This window comes from Ceratotherium simum, chromosome 4 (genome assembly GCF_057802395.1).
Source record: "Ceratotherium simum simum isolate JZ-2026a chromosome 4, ASM5780239v1, whole genome shotgun sequence".
Classification (NCBI taxonomy): domain Eukaryota; kingdom Metazoa; phylum Chordata; class Mammalia; order Perissodactyla; family Rhinocerotidae; genus Ceratotherium; species Ceratotherium simum.
In genome coordinates this window covers 70212145-70229591 of record NC_141903.1, presented here as the reverse complement: position 1 = coordinate 70229591, position 17447 = coordinate 70212145, and positions in this window count along the sequence as shown.

Sequence of the window (17447 nt, the reverse complement as noted above, 5' to 3'; positions counted from 1 at the left end):
TGCTCATTTTACAGTCAAAGGAACCGAGACACAAAATGTCCAGGGCTACACAGCTAAGTGAAAGAGCCAGAATCTGACCCCAGAGAGTCTTAACCAGCAATAACCAGCTAACTAATGAGCATATGTTAAGTAGATAAAGATAGTTGAGAGGATATGTTCTTTCCCTCATCATGGTTACTGTTCGAGATGGAGAGTAAAATGTCATCTTCTTCTTATTGATGATAGCAAAGAAAAGTAGGAATAAAGACCTCCTCTTCCATATATGAAAATTCTACTCATCCTTCAAGTTCCATGTCAGGTGATACTCCTTCCAGGAAGATTTTCCTGTCTTCCTTCCCCCCAGATGAAATCTATCTCCTTTTCTAACTCTTATAATGCCTTTCTTATATTTCCTTTATCCACTCTACTTTATTCTGTCATGAATTAGGACTCTTCTAGTGGTTTGTATTCTTCCACTATGTCTTCTACTAGGCTGTCAGTTTCTCAATCTGTCTTCCTCATCCTTTGTCCCCTGAAAAAAGTACGTGCTCAAAAATACTTATTGTTAGTTTCAAGCTTTTATAGATACAGAATTACAAAAAATAATAGCTCAACTTAAATTGCCTTTAATACTTTTGATGTCTAAAATTGAGCCATTTTTATTTTTTATTTAAGAAATTCTCACACTGAACAAGTATATTTTAATGTTTACTCACATTTTGAAAATAAATATTCTACACGTTTTTCTTTGTCTTTCATGATTAAAATATAGAGTTGCTATATCAATTTTCAAGGAGGGTTCCTGGTTTTAGGTATCCAGCTACAATTTTAATCTCTTGTTTCAGTTATGAGCTGCAGGAAGATGGTAAAGCCAGTTTCCATATGATCACATAATCAGGAAGAGTACAAAATTATTCACGTGCAAGGGGCTCAGAAAACCCATGTAAATTTGGGAGGGGGTGCAGGATGTATATGGGAAAATCTTCCAAATGCGACCTGATTTGATGGTTTCAGAGGGTGCTTGTTTTTCAAGCTATACTACAGAATCAAAAATAGCAATGCAGCCAAATAGGCATTAATCCACAGGGGCTACAGCCAGGAGAACAGCCCTAGCAGCTATAACTCTGTTTAGACAATTAGTACGCTAAAATGAGGATCAGGTAACTGGGTGAACGCCTTTTATTTTTCTCTCTGTCTATGATCACTTATCACAGAACAAGGTCACTATGGAGTATAGCTTTGAAATTAATTTCCCCTCTTTTTCTGATTATATGTGGTTTATCAAATTGACCTGACAAGTGAAGATGCATAAGAGAGGCAAAAGAAAGTGTGTTGTTGTTTTTTTTAACAGTGTTTCAGTCAGAAAAATGCTGACAACAAAGTAAAGGAACATCATATTGTGAACATACATATTGTTTCTATTGTCTAGTTTCATCGTGGTCCCAGCATCTGCCAGAGGGTAAGAACTCCCTGGATAGTTTCATTTTTTGACGTTCTGGTATATTGAAAAAGAGAAAGAAAGAAAAATAAATTGCTATCACAGGCTACAACAATAGTTTTAAGTTGAATGATATTTGCTTTTGCGAAGCCCATATTTTATCCTCCCCAACTTTCTCCCTAGTACCCTTAGGGTTATGTTTCGTAATGGCAAGAAAACTCAGTGTTTTAAAATAAGGTTTTAAACAAAATATTTCATTTCTTCTTAATGCCATAAATGTTTGTTAAGTTATTTGTGTTAAAGTTTTACAGAAAGAAAGAAAACAGAATTAAGAGGAAGGAAAGAAAGAGTTCAGAGAGGTCCAGGATAGAAGAAAAAGCATCTTGGCATTTCCAAAAAGCATTGAGAATGGTACTCAACAAATCAGATGCATTGTGGAAAGTGCTCTATCCAGCCACATCCTAGAGCAATGAAGCTCCTTTAGTGATTAAGCAATCCATGGTGACCTTCAAGAGTTATAATCCTTTGGAAATTCCCCTTCATTGTCAAACCTTGAGGAGCAGAGGTTCAGCCACAAAGTACAACAGCACTATTGTGGGAAATTACACCAAGGTTAGTGTGAGCTTCTTAGAACTAGACAGACCAGAGTGGATGGGAGGTTGAAGTATCAGCAATTAAACTAGATGGTGAGACTTGGACTGAAATGGCACTGCAATTTCCCTTGTTCACCTGAATATCTCCAAAGCTACGATGGCCTTGGCAAACGAGGAGCAAGCTCATTTTTATGCATTAAATTTCTTTGTTTGAACATTTACCCCAAACATGTCGTCATTCTGGTTGATTATGTAATTTGAAGTTTGAGTTAGAATATTACAAAGTAAGGTTGACAGTTCTGTTAGAAAAATGAAAATTATTCAGAAGAAAACTCCTACAAATAAGGTAACCAACCATCCCAGTTTCCCTGGAACTATTCCAGTTTTTGCACTGCAAATTCCACATCCCAAGAAACATCTCAGTCCTGGGTAAACCAAGATGGTTGGCCACCCTAGAGAGGTGTTGGAAGAATAAAACCTCTCTAGTTTCTTTTCTCAAGAAGCCCTTTCTCCTAGGCCTCCTCTAACACAGGTAGTGTTTTTTCAGTTTCAAGACACCATTCCAGGTCCACCTGTTTAGACAGGCTTTCCTCCCCTGATGGGGGAGATAAACTACTGTTATTCCTCCTTTGCATTTATGAAGCTCTTTTCTCCGTATGCATAAAATGTTTTCTAAATATCTCATTAATCCTCACAACATCCCTGTTGGTAGGGGAGCAAGCATTATAACTTCAGGTAGTGAAGATTCCTGTCACTCTAATAGCGACATTTTATTACTTAGCTTTATGTGATTTTATTGCAGGTTCCTAGAAGTATGAAACAGAGTGGCTTTTGCAAATAGAAAGAGTAAACAAAGACAAACATTATCTTGAATTTAAAGAATGACAGTGAGGTTTGAGAAAGAAGAGCACATAGTGCCTTCTCTTCCATTTTTGGTTTGTATTCAGCTTTTCTACTTTAAGTTTGTTAGTTTAGCCAGCTTAACATTGTTTTCTATGCAGATTTTTAAGACTTCTCAAGCCTTTACTATGTTTTAATGGAAATAAGCAATTTTAGAGGTGAAGGGGATGCTAGAGATCATCTAGTAGTCCATAGCACTTAATTTAATTATTAAGTTAATTAAGTTTATAAATTAAGTTAATTTCTTTTTCAGATGAGGAGGGGTAGCATGGTGTATTGGCAAGAATTCTGGACTGAATTTCTACATGTTTACGCCCCTGTCAGGCTGTGGGACTGTGGGCAAGTCCCTTACTGTCTCCGAGACTCAGTTTCTACATCCTGAAAATGAGAATGTTGAACTGAGTCATTGCTGGGGTTCTCTCCAGTTCTGAGATCACAGAGAGCAGATGCTTAGGGAGTTTGTGAATAAGCTGGGGTCGTGGAGCCAGGACTCTTGACCAAGACTCTGGATCCCTGTTCCAGTGAGCTGAGCTATCTCTCCTTGTGAATTTTTATGTTCTTTATTTAAGAATCCTACTTTACCTCCCCTAAAATACAGCTATATTGACTGTATTTTTCTGCTTGTATCTTCTGAGACTGGAAATACAATGAAACTTGCTTAGGAGACCACCTGTATTAACAGGCCACCTGCCTAAACAAATTTGCCAAGCACTGCTTCTATTCCCCAGAGGTGAGCTGCATCTGGTGGCCACCTGATTGCTTTATGGGTCTGTGAGCAGCTCGCCAAGTGCATTAGGTGGGGAAGTATCAGGATTTTTTAGTGGGAGTGTAATAAAAACCAGAATCCCCCAAAATTTGTAGCAATCAAGCCTTTAAAACTACAAATATTTCTTACTTAGCATAATTTGTAGCTTGAAAGATTCACGAATCAAATTTCCATTCACCCTAATAAGTAGTCATTCTGACCTATTTATCATACTGTTTTTTCCCCTTTTATATGAATTGAAATGATCTTCTTCTAAGGAGCAAAAATTGCTACACATTTTGATTGTTTTATTTGCATATTATCTCACAGAGACTGAAAACATAATTATTTCTATTTTACAACCAAAGAGGTGTTGGCCATGTGAGGGAATCATGGAGATAGATTAAACAGAAATAGTTTCTGGATTCCCAAGCTGGTGTTTTATGCATTAAGGTGGTTCTCACTTCAGTATTTCATCCCCCCCTCTGGCAGGTTTTACAGCAAGCATTCTGTCTTGGGCAGTGGTACCATTTTGATTCTGCTATATAATTAAGATAGAATGGTTGCATAAGTGATTTGCAGTAGCTCTGGAAATGGTAATTAAGGTTGCTATTTTCACACTGTCAGGCACTTAGTTTTTCCCCAAACATTCAAGGAAACACACTGTTTAATTGCCTGAGCAGCTATCCTTGTCTCTTGGGAATTGAAGTTCACATCTCAGTGAAAATGAAAGTAGCCACTTTAAACAAGTTACTGGTCCAGCAAAAAGCTCACTGTGTAAAGATGGTGTCACTGATCATATAGCTAACACATCCTAAATAATAACTTCATAGGTTTTGTAAGAATGTCTTCACCATTTTTTATACCCTATTTAAAAATTTTCTTTGGGTCACAAATTCCAAGATGTGTTGGGGATTTATTGCTGGATTCTACAATTAGTCTTACTATATTTCATCATATCTAAGGCAAACTGTGTTCTGTGAATGACCAAGAAAGTAAAAATCCCTCCAGTTAAGATTTCAGAGATTTCAAAGCAGGAAAGAGTGTATCCTACAGATGATGCAAAGTGGTTGTTTAAAAAAATTCTTTTATCTATGCCAGGATTGTATGGACTTGTAAATTGTAAATAAAGCTATCTTTCAGTTTTGACAAGGTCCAGTATGAGGTACCATTACAAGCAACTGCTATTTCAGCTAGGAAAGTAGGAGAAACAGTGTTAGAGAGAATGATTTTTTTTCAAATACCATGGACTATAAATAGCTGTTCTCTACAGAGATAATTCAAATCGTTTTCAAGGGATTTACTTTCTCTTGAATAACTGATTTTAGATCTGAAAATACTTTATAATATTTCAAAGGCATTTTAGATCTGAAAATACTTTATAGTATTCCAAGGGAGAAAGCATCATTATCTCAAACTGGCCTTAAACAACGCCTGAAACTGAATGCAACAAATCTTTCATTCCTCTTTTTTTCCTCGTTCATAAAGCTGTGGGTAGGGAATACACAAATCCAGGAGGAAAGCATTGCTGTATTATTCGGTGCTGACATTTGTATGTGAACAACAGCATCATTTAATATTTTCTTCAACCATCAACCAAATGCTTTCTGACATTATACTCTAATTTTGCAAGATACAGAATCAGGTGTCATAAATGACAGAGCAGGTGAGCTGCAAGACTCATTTTAATGTCTCATTTTTCTCATTTTCTAGTGGTTGAGATGGATAGAAACATTCTGAAAAATTCACTTCGATGCCTGAATCTTCATAAATGCAAATTCTATTGACTTTAACATTCAATTTGCTAGCAAGCTTGAAAGGTTTGAAATTGCACTTGAAAATGCCTTCTTTTTGGCAGTCAACAGTAAATATTTTCCAAGCAGTCAATGACATTAGGATTAAGTCACAGTAAAACCACAATTCAATGCAGGAAGATTAAATGTAGATTTCTATCTGCAGTCGGCAATGCCATCATCTCTCTAATGTGGCAAATAAGGAAGCTTTGACACCGTTTTTGCTGTCTATCCCTAGCAACAAACTCACCTGATACAGAGTGTGCACTAAATACATGTTTGTTAAACTAAACATATGGTCACTCAGTAAATCTCTAATTAGTTGATTCAAGAAATATCTTTTGATCACTTAGTTTTTGCCAGTTCCCCGAGGAAACATTACAACTGCTTTCTCCTTTCTAGTCCTGCTCCTGTACTTTCCTTTTTATATTTTTTTCCTCACTATAAAATAGGCTTGATTATCTTCAGCTTGGCTGCTAGTACCTCATTTTCACTTGATTTTTCATTTCCAGTATCGAGTACTTTTCATCTGCCTAGCTATTATTGTCAAAGCTGGCTTCTTCATCTGTCACACTGACCCATCTTCCTCTACCTGAAGCCCTCCATCAATTTTCCATTGCGTTGAACACCAAGTCTGCAATATTCTCATTATTCCTCAAGCCTTTCACCAGAAAGATCAAAATACCTTCCCTTTTTCCATCTTCATTTCTCCCAGTCCCTTTTGTCTGCCTTCGAATTTGCCTTCTTAGGTGTGTCTCATTTAAATAGTCAACATTTTTCATCCTTTTGCAAAGCACAATTTATCTTGGTATGCCCTCCTATTCTAGCACATAAAACATTATTTAGGTAATTTAAACAGCTTCTAGAATTCCATTGTTTTCACTAAACATTTGTGGGGGAGGAGGAACTATTCCCCTACCCTTTAGATTCTTCTGCTTGGTCTGAGAATTAAATTGACATGAGACAGAATAACAGGAGAAAATCAAAGTTTAATAACATGCACACATGGGAGAAACCCAAGAAAACTGAGTAACTCACCAAAATGGTGGAAGCCACCACCTTACATACCATTTTCAGCTAAGGAAAGAGGAGGATGTTGAGGGCAGTGGTTTGGGACTTCAAAGAGGAGGAAGGCAATTCTCATGGACATGTAAAAGCAAATGTTTGGTAAACAAACGTTTGCTGGGCCATCTAACTTTGATAAAAGTGGGCCTTGCCAGGTGCCTTTCTGTCTACCACACCTAGAGCTATCTAGATTGATAGCTCCTTCCTGAGACAGGCTTTCTATCTTAAATTCTTTTAGGCAGTTAGGGGGAAAGTCAAAGTTTTTTTCTGAGTCTTTTGTTTTTAAAAGTAATCAAGGCAAAGAGACACATTTTGGGGCGGCAAATTCTGCTCTGCCCTACCTTCATAGACTATTCAAATTAGTAATAGCTTACAATCATCCTGACCAGTCAAGATAATGAGACTTTCTTTTATTATGACATGATCTCTCCTATAGCAGTGGAGAGCACTCAGTCCAAATTATGTTACATAGAACATCTTATATTTACTTCAGTTTTTGGTGTAGGAATTGATTCAATTGTGTGTGTATCTTATAAATGGTTTCCTGTGTCTGTCCTATCTCTTTGAAGTCAGAGACTGTTTAAATAAATTTCTCTGAAAATAAAAACACATACCATATATCCAGTTAAGTGCTTAATATTAACTGCTTCTGTTGGTTATTTATTAGTTATTCTTAAAACAAAAAGTATGATAACCGGATACTCAAACTGTATATTGCAAAGAGCTGGGAAATTGGTGTGATGACACTTTATTAAAAAATAAATAAAGGTTAAATTTGGAGGAGAGAAGGCAACAGTTTTATATAAACAATAAAGCTTTTTTCATTGCAATTTGTAGTTTTTATTTTGCTTCTCTAAAACTGTGGTTCTCATATTTCAATGTACATAAGAAAAACATAGGAGAACTTACTAAAATGAAATAGTTCCAGACCCTAGCAGTATCAATTTTAATTTTCTTATCTGGAATGGATCCTAAGAATCCACGTTTTAGATTAAAAATTTAGCTTCTGTTATGGGCTGGATGTTTGTACCCCACCCCAAATTCATATGTTGACGCCTTCAAACCTAGTGTGATGCTATTTAGAGGTAAAGGTGAGGCCTTTGCAAGGTAATTAGGTTTGGATGAGGCCATCAGGATGGAGCTTCCGTGATTGGAATAGTGTCCTTATAGGTAGAGAGACAAGAGCTCTTTCCATGAGCGTACACCCAGGAAAGGCCGTATGCAACAAACCAAGAAGAGAGCTCTCACCAGAAACCAAACCCCGTAGGCCCCTGATCTTTGGGCTTTGCAGCCTCCAGAACTATGAGAAAATAAATGTGTGCTGTTTAAGTTATATTTTGTTATGTGATATTTTGTTATGGCAGCTCTAACAGACTAAGACAGCTTCTTACTATGCTTTCTGATAATTTGATTTTTTTTGTTATATTGGCCCATGTCACCAGGTTGATTTATCCTATTATTTGCTTGCAAAAAAGACTCACTGAAGCTAGAATGTTATACCTATTTCATATTACTTTACATTACTATTGTCACTTGGATAGTTAACTCATATTGTATCATTTTATCTTTTTATTGAAATTTTAGTCAAAAATATGAGACTTTCAAATTTTCTGCTTCATACATTCTGTGAGAGACAGTTTTCTGTAATACAGTATTTTATTTTGACCTTTTTACAATTTTGAAATGAAATTGGCTGTTAGTCCTATTGTATCATTTTATAGATTCAAAACACTCTTTGCAGAAGAGTTATCAGGGCCATTTATGACAGGAATGTGATGTGCAATAGAAACTTCAGGAATAACTAGTTCTTGATGTTGGACAGGAGTGTCAAGCTATGTAGAAAGTAAACATTGTTGCAACAGGAAGATAACACTAGAGGAAGGGCATTCTTTTAAAATTTTGAACATGGTTTATAGAAACTGTTATTTTCTCCTCTTCCTATGCCTCCTTCTTCTCTTTTCTACCTAATAATGGGCTAATTGTCTCATCTACTTCCCTATAAGGCACTATCCCTTCTTTAGCAACAAACCTGTACCATTTAGTCCCACCCCTTTCTATTTCAACTTCCGTAACTTTCTCCATCTCCTGTGGCCAGAGAATTGTAGCTTAAAAAAATGGTTATCAGAATTTAAGAGACTTTGAGATGTATTTTCCACTTAGAATTTTTTCTTTATACTGGATATATGAATGTTCATGATTTTATTTTTAGAAGGAAAATTAATTTCTATTTAGTTCTAAATAATTATATTTCTTCATAAAAACCTTCAGTAAGGACAGGGATGACTATATGATTGTTATTTATAGTGTTACCTTTACATAAATACCATCTTATCTTTGGTATTACGTAGCCCACTCAAAAAGGCATATGCCTTGGTAAATCACAGATCTGGAATGGGGAGCTGGTTTGTGTAGAACTGGGGTTTAGGAATTTTGTTGCCAATAACCGTGTGGAGACAGTGACCATCTATCTCTTGTAAGAGGTTAAAAATATTGAATGTGGTCTTCCACTCATGGCTTAAGAAAGAAAACATATGAATACAGAACAACAAAAAAATAAACAATGGACAGAAATTTATATGGAGAATTTCGTAAAGTTAACATGTGCTAATTATATACAACACATTATAAATATTTCAGTAGAATTCAGATATAAATTTTTAATTTCTTCTTGATACACACTGGCGAAAATTCACAGCCAACTAATCTTCGGGAATTTATGTTAGTCTGGTTTGTTCCAAATATCATTTTCTCTACCTTTGTCTAAATTCTGCTGATCTTCTTTTATAGGTAGGTATTATACTGGATGAAAAGATCATCACGTTTGGAGCCAAGGCTACCTGGCCTTGACTGTGTGGACTCTGATACTTGCTAACTACTCTACTTGAGCCTATTCACCCCTTCTGAGCCGTAGTTTCTTTATATGTTTAATGGAACTAAGACTATTTTGTAGAGGGATATGGTCTACACAAACTGAGGTAACATGTGTAAAGTACCTATTGGAATGTGCAGCACATAGCTGTCTCTTAATGAATGGTAGCTGTTATTACGGTGGAGTTGATGATGATGATCTATAACTTTTTATTTTTTATATGTTTGTTTCTCTAAATTAAGTCCTGACCTCAGAAAATAATTTTCTTCACAAATTTGAGAGTTTAAAAAAATCTTCCTCAACTGGTTTAAAGCATTTTTCTTTCTTCTAATATTCTCTGTTAAATGCCAACCACATATCACGCAAGGTGTTATTTCTCTTCCCCCGAAACCTCAGCAATCAACCTTTTGGCTCAATAGTTAGGGAAGGTAAATTACACTGCTCTGGTTTTAATGAAAAGAGTGTCTTCCCCTGGTTGAAACTGAGATGAAAGACATTCCATGTATATGGCTCCCATGACATTTCCTACATAGCTTGGTTTAACACCCTCATGGGGACAGCCGCTAGGTGCCAGTGCCACTGTCATGATTGATGGCAGACAGAAATAGGGACAGCAGAGAGAAGTTCAACTAGCTCTGTAGGAGAAATCATTAAACCTCAACTCTTTAGTGATGATTAAAAAAAAACTCATATGGTTGAAGGAACTGGGCTGAATATAATGGGAAAGTTTCATCGTCAGGACTCTGGCTTGTAACTTACATTTAAAAGGGTAATATGCAGTTTTCCTTTGCAAAGAGTGTAAAAGCAGCCAAATATTCAAGTGAAATGAGCTAACCTCTTTAGTCGTGCTATTGGTTTTTAAATAACATTCTCCAATTCAAAGTTTCATTTCTCACCAGAAATATCTAATGCTTGTTCCCAAAAGTCCAAGTGCCTGTTAAAACTCCCATTGCAATTTATAAACCGGGGTTCTAAGCGATGCAAGTCATTTTATGTATTTATCTCTCTTTGGCAGTTCTAACAGCTGAAGACATAGTATCAGCTATGAATTTCATTACTACAATTTTACTCCCATTCCAAATCATTAATATTGATGCTAAATAAATGATAGTGTTAGCCAAGCTACATAATATTATTCTAAACTGCTTAGAAAAGGAAATACTTTCACAATTTTTCTCATTGCTTTTGCAAAGTGAGGAGGAACTGAATTATGACAGCAGAGCTTTAGCAATTGTAATGCTGCCATTCTGGATTTTTCCTCTAATATTTGTCACATTTATGAGAAAAACTAAAAGACTAGGGTCTTATTGCTGAAAGTTCTTTTTAATTTATAAAGCATTAGGGCAGAATAATATTAATTGCTATTTTCTAATAGAATACTTTATAAAGAAAATTTGTTATATACATTGGTCCCGAATGGATTTTTTTTTAAATGTATCCACCTTCAAATTAAAGAGTCCAGTTATAACACCTAAACTGCCTCTTTCCCAAACACCATTTACCCTTCAAACTACAGGCCAATTTATGTTCACCTGCGTTTTACCTCCTTAGACACTGTGTTATTTACTTTGAACCATAGGGAAAATATATGAAGAGATCGAGTTTGGTAGGAGAATGACTTACCATGACACACATACATACAATTTTTTTTTCTTCTTTGCTTTCTATAGTGTTATATGTATTTTTGTTCTTTGTTTCTTGGCACTCCGGTTCTCTAGTGACTGGATTCTTGTTTCTTTGTTTTTCTTAAGCACTTTATTGAGGTATGATAGATATGCAAAGAACTGTAAATATTTAAGGTATACAACTTGATGTGTTTGGAGATAAATATACACCCATGAAACCACCATCACTGTCAAAACAAAAAACTTATCCATAACCTCCAAAAATTTCCTCCGACCCTCTTTGTTGTTTTTCTTTTGTGATAAGGGCACTTAACATAAGATCTACTTTCTTAGCAAATTTTTAAGTATACAATACAGTATTGTTAACTCTACGCAATATGCTGTATAGTAGATCTCCAGAATTTATTCATCCTATATAACTGCACTTTGTACCCTTTGACCATCATGTCCTCATTTGCCCCTTCCCCAGCCCCTGGTGGTAGAATGGCAACCACTATTCTACACTGCTTCTATGAGTTTGACAATTTTAGATTCCATATATGAGATCATGCAGTATTTGTCTTTCTATGTTGGCCTCCTTTTCTTAGCATAATGTCCACCAGGTCCATCCATGTTTTTGCAAATAGCTGGATTTCCTTCTTTTTTTTTTTTAAATTTTTTGTTTATTGCAGTAACCTTGGTTTAGAACATTGTAAAAATTTCAGGTGTACATCATTATACTTCTATTTCTGCATAGATTACATCATGTTCACCACCAAAATACTAATTACAGCCCATCACCACACACATGTACTGAATTATCCCCTTCACCCTCCTCCTTCCCCCCTTCCCCTCTGGTAACCACCAATCCAATCTCTGTCGCTATGTGTTTGTTTATTGTTGTTATTATCTACTACCTAATGAAGGAAATCATATGGTATTTGACCTTCTCCCTCTGACTTATTTCACTTTGCATTATACCCTCAATGTCCATCCATGTTGTGACAAATGGCTGGATTTCATCGTTTCTTATGGCTGAGTAGTGTTCCATTGTGTGTATATACCACAGCTTCTTTATCCATTCGTCCCTTGATGGGCACTTAGGTTGCTTCCAAGTCTTAGCTATTGTGAATAACGCTGCAATGAACACAGGGGTGCATGTACCTTTACAAATTGGTGTTTTCAAGTTCTTTGGATAAATACCCAGCAGTGGAATAGCTGGATCATATGGTAGTTCTATCCTTGATTTTTTGAGGAATCTCCATACTGTTTTCCATAGTGGCTGCACCAGTTTGCACTCCCACCAGCAGTGTATGAGAGTTCCCTTCTCTCCACATCCTCTCCAACACATGTTGTTTCCTGTCTTGTTAATTATAGCCATTCTGACAGGTGTGAGGTGATATCTCATTGTAGTTTTCATTTGCATTTCCCTGATAGTTAGTGATTTTGAACATCTTTTCATGTGTCTGCTGGCCACCTGTATATCTTCTTTGGAGAAATGTCTGTTCAGGTCTTTTGCCCGTTTTTAATTGGGTTGGTAGTTTTTTTGTTGTTGAGATGCATGAGTTCTTTATATATTTTGGAGATTAAGCCCTTGTCAGAAGTATGGTCTGCAAATATCTTCTCCCAATTGTTAGGTTGTCTTTTCGTTTTGTTGATGGTTTCCTTTGCTGTGCAGAAGATTTTTAGTTTGATGTAGTCCCATTTGTTCATTTTTTCTATTGTTTCTCTTGCCCGGTCAGACTTGGTGTTTGAAAAGATGTTGCTAAGACCGATGTCGAAGAGCGTACTGCCTATGTTTTCTTCTAGAAGTTTCACAGTTTCAGGTCTTACATTCAAGTCTTTAATCCATTTGGAGTTAATTTTTGTGTATGCTGTAAGGTAAGGGTCTACTTTCAGTTTTTTGCCTGTGGCTATCCAGTTTTCCCAACACCGTTTGTTGAAGAGACTTTCTTTTCCCCATTGTATGTTCTTGGCTCCTTTGTCAAGGATTGGCTGTCCATAGATGTGTGGGTTTATTTCTGGGCTTTCAATTCTATTCCATTGATCTGTGTGTCTGTTTTTGTGCCAGTACCATGCTGTTTTGGTTACTATAGCTTTGTAGTATATTTTGAAATCAGAGAGTGTGATACCTCCAGCTTTGTTCTTTTTTCTCAGGATTCCTTTAGCTATTCGGGGTCTTTTTTTGTTCCATATAAATTTTAGGATTCTTTGTTCTATTTCTGTGAAAAATGTTGTAGGAACTGTGATAAGGATGGCATTGAATCTATAGATGGCTTTAGGAAGTATGGACATCTTAACTATGTTAATTCTTCCAATCCAAGAGCTCGGAATATCTTTCCATTTCTTTGTGTCTTCTTCAATTTCTTTCAGAAATGTTTTATAGTTTTCAGTGTACAGATCTTTCACCTCTTTTGTTAAGTTTATTCTTAGGTATTTTATTCTTTTTGTTGCAGTTGTAAATGGGATGGTATTCTTAATTTCTCTTTCTGCTACTTCATTGTTAGTGTACAGAAATGCAACTGATTTTTGTATGTTGATTTTGTATCCTGCAACGTTACCATATTCGTTTATTACTTCTAAAAGTTTTCTGGTGGATTCTTTAGGGTTTTCTATATATAAAATCATGTCATCTGCAAATAGTGACAGTTTCACTTCTTCCTTTCCAATTTGGATCCCTTTTATTTCTTTCTCTTGCCTGATTGCTCTGGCTCGGACTTCCAGTACTATGTTAAATAGGAGTGGTGACAGTGGGCATCCTTGTCTGGTTCCTGTTCTTAGAGGGATAGCTTTCAGTTTTTCACCATTGAGGATGATATTAGCTGTGGGTTTCTCATATATGGTCTTTATTATGTTGAGGTGCTTTCCTTCTATACCCATTTTATTCAGAGTTTTTATCATAAATGGATGCTGTATCTTGTCAAATGCTTTCTCTTCATCTATTGAGATGATCATGTGATTTTTATTCTTCATTTTATTAATGTGGTGTATTATGTTGATTGATTTGCGAATGTTAAACCATCCCTGCATCCCTGGAATAAATCCCACTTGATCACGGTGTATAATCTTTTTGACGTATTGTTGTATGCGATTTGCTAGTATTTTGCTGAGGATTTTTGCATCGATGTTCATCAGTGATATTGGCCTGTAATTTTCTTTTTTTGTGTTGTCCTTGTCTGGTTTTGGTATCAGGGTAATGTCAGCTTCGTAGAATGAGTTAGGGAGCTTCCCCCCCTCCTCAATTTTTTGGAAGAGTTTGAGAAGGATAGGTATTAAGTCTTCTTTGAATGTTTGGTAGAATTCCCCAGGGAAGCCGTCTGGTCCTGGACTTTTATTTTTGGGGAGGTTTTTGATTACTGTTTTGATCTCCTTACTGGTGATTGGTCTATTCAAATTCTCTACATCTTCTTGATCCAGTTTTGGAAGGTTGTATGATTCTAAGAATTTATCCATTTCTTCCAGATTGTCAAATTGGTTGGCATATAGCTTTTCATAGTATTCTCTTATAATCTTTTGTATTTCTGAGGTGTCTGTTGTAACCTCTTCTCTTTCATTTCTGATTTTACTTATTTGTGCCTTCTCTCTTTTTTTCTTGGTGAGTCTAGCTAAAGGTTTGTCAATTTTGTTTATCTTTTCCAAGAACCAGCTCTTGGTTTTATTAATTTTTTCTATTGTTTTTTTGGTGTCTATTTCATTTATTTCTGCTCTGATTTTTATTATTTCCCTTCTTCTACTGATTTTGGGCTTTGTTTGTTCTTCTTTTTCCAGATCCTTTAGGTGCATTGTTAGATTGTTTATTTGAGATTTTTCTTGTTTGTTGAGATAGGACTGTATCGCTATAAACTTCACTCTTAGAACCGCTTTTGCTGTATCCCATAAATTCTGGCATGTCGTATTTTCATTTTCATTTGTCTGCAGGTATTTTTTGACTTCTTCTTTGATTTCTTCATTGACCCAGTCGTTGTTCAGTAGCATTTTGTTTAATCTCCACGTATTTGTGGCTTTTCTGATTTTCTTCCTATAGTTGATTTCTAATTTCATACCATTGTGGTCAGAAAAGATGCTTGGTATTATTTCAATCTTCTTAAATTTATGGAGACTTGTTTTGTGGCCTAATATGTGATCAATCCTGGAGAATGTTCCATGTGCATTTGAAAAGAACGTATATTTGGTTTTTGGATGGAATGCTCTGTATATATCTACTAGGTCCATCTCTTGTAGTGTGTCATTTAAGGCCAATGTTCCCTTATTGATCTTCTGTTTCGATGATCTATCCATTGGTATAAGTGGAGTGTTCAAGTCCCCTACTATTATTGTGTTACTGTCTATTTCTGTTTTTATGTCTGTTAATAATTGCTTTATATATTTAGGTGCACCTACATTGGGTGCGTAGATATTTACAAGTGTTATATCCTCTTGTTGGATTGTTCCCTTGATCATTATCTAATGCCCTTCTTTGTCTCTTTTTACAGTTTTTGTTTTAAAGTCTATTTTGTCTGATATGAGTACTGCTACCCCAGCTTTCTTTTCATTGCCATTTGCGTGGAGTATCTTTTTCCATCCCTTCACTTTCAGTTTGTGAGTGTCTTTAGGTCTGAAGTGTGTCTCTTGTATGCAGCATATATATGGGTCTTGTTTTTTTATCCAGTCAGCCACTCTATGCCTTTTAATTGAAGCATTTAGTCCATTGACGTTTAAAGTAGCTATTGATAAGTATGTACTTACTGCCATTTTTTAACTTTTTTTTTTCTCAGTGTTTTAGTAGTCTGTCTCTGTTCCTTTCTTCTTCTATACAGAATTGATGGTCACTTTAGTTTGACCTCTGTCTGAAAGCTGTACTCTTTAACTCCCCTTCTCCCTCCTTTTATGTTTTTGATATATCTAACCTCTTTTTTGTGCATTTGTATCTATTACATTCTTATCATGGAAATAGATATTTTTTCCTATTTGTGGTCCTCTCTTTTTCCCTTAAATCAGTTCCTTTAACATTTCTTGTAGCACTGGTTTCTTGGTGATAAACTCTAATTTTTGCTTGTCTGGGAAAATTTTGATCTCTCCTTCCATTTTGAATGATAACCTTGCTGGGTAGAGTATTCTTGGCTGTAAGTTTTTTCCTTTTAGCACTTTAAATATATCGTGCCATTCTCTTCTAGCCTGTAAGGTTTCTGCTGAGCAGTCAGCTGATAACCTTGTGGGGTTTCCTTTGTATGTAACTTGACATTCTCTTGCGGCTTTTAGGATTCTCTCTTTATCTTTAATTCTGGACATTTTGATTATGATGTGTCTTGGTGTGGGCCTCTTTGGGTTCATCTTGTTTGCCGCTCTCTGTGCTTCCTGTACCTGGATGTCTGTTTCCTTCCTTAGGTTAGGGAAGTTTTCATCTATTATTTCTTGAAATAGATTCTCTGCCCCCTTGTCTCACTCTTCTCCTTCCGGGACACCTATAACACGGATGTTAGTGTGCTTGATGTTGTCCCAGAGGTTCCTTAGACTGTCCTCACTCTTTTTAATTCTTTTCTCTTTTACCTGTTCACATTGGGTAATTTCTTCTAGTCTTTCTTCCAGCTCACAGATCCGTTCTTCTGTATCCCTACTCTGCTTTTGAGTCCCTCTAATGAATTTTTCATTTCCAGTATTGTATTCTTCATTTCTGATTGATTCTTTTTTATATCTTCCATTTCTTTGTTGACATTCTCACTGAGTTCATCTATTCTTCTCCCCAGATCAGTGAGCATCCTTAACACTCTTAATTTGAACTCTCTGTGGGGTAGGTTGCTCATTTCTGTTTCACTTAGTTCCTTTTCTGGGATTTTGTCCTGTTCCCTTACTTGGAATGTATTCTTTTGCCTCCTCATTTTGCCTCTTTCCCTGTGCTTGTGTCTACATATTAGGTAGGTCAGCTACGTCTCCTGCTCTTGGATAGGTGACCTTATGTAAGTGATGGCTTAGGAGGCTTCCAGTGTGCTTCCCTCAGTTCTCAATGTTCCAGGGGTGACCCCTATGTGGGCTACATGTGTCCTTCTATTGTGGCCTGTTTGCTCTCCCTGTAGGCACCCTGGGAGGCCGAGTTATGCTCCTGGCCAGCTGTTGTAATGCTCAGCTGCTTGTAGTTGTTGTGGGCCCTTCAGTCTCTTTATCAGGTGTGGGGAGCCCCAGCACAGTTGGCTGCAAGTTCTAATACCACATTTGTGTTGCAGTATTTCTTTTAAGTAAGTAGGCCGCCAGCATGGCAGGTTGTTAGGCTCAGGGCCTTACAATTGCTATAAGCCTCTAGCCTATTAGGTCTCTTGTCAGCTCTCTGAGGATTGCAGCTGGGTGGGGCTGGCCTCAGGCACAGGAGCACCCAATTGTTTCAGGCTTTGGAAGGTGGGGCAAACCCCCTATGTGGGTCTTTGAGAAGCACAAGTCTTCTGCAGCTGACAAGCCCTGCCGCCCACAGGTCCACACACACAGTCAACACA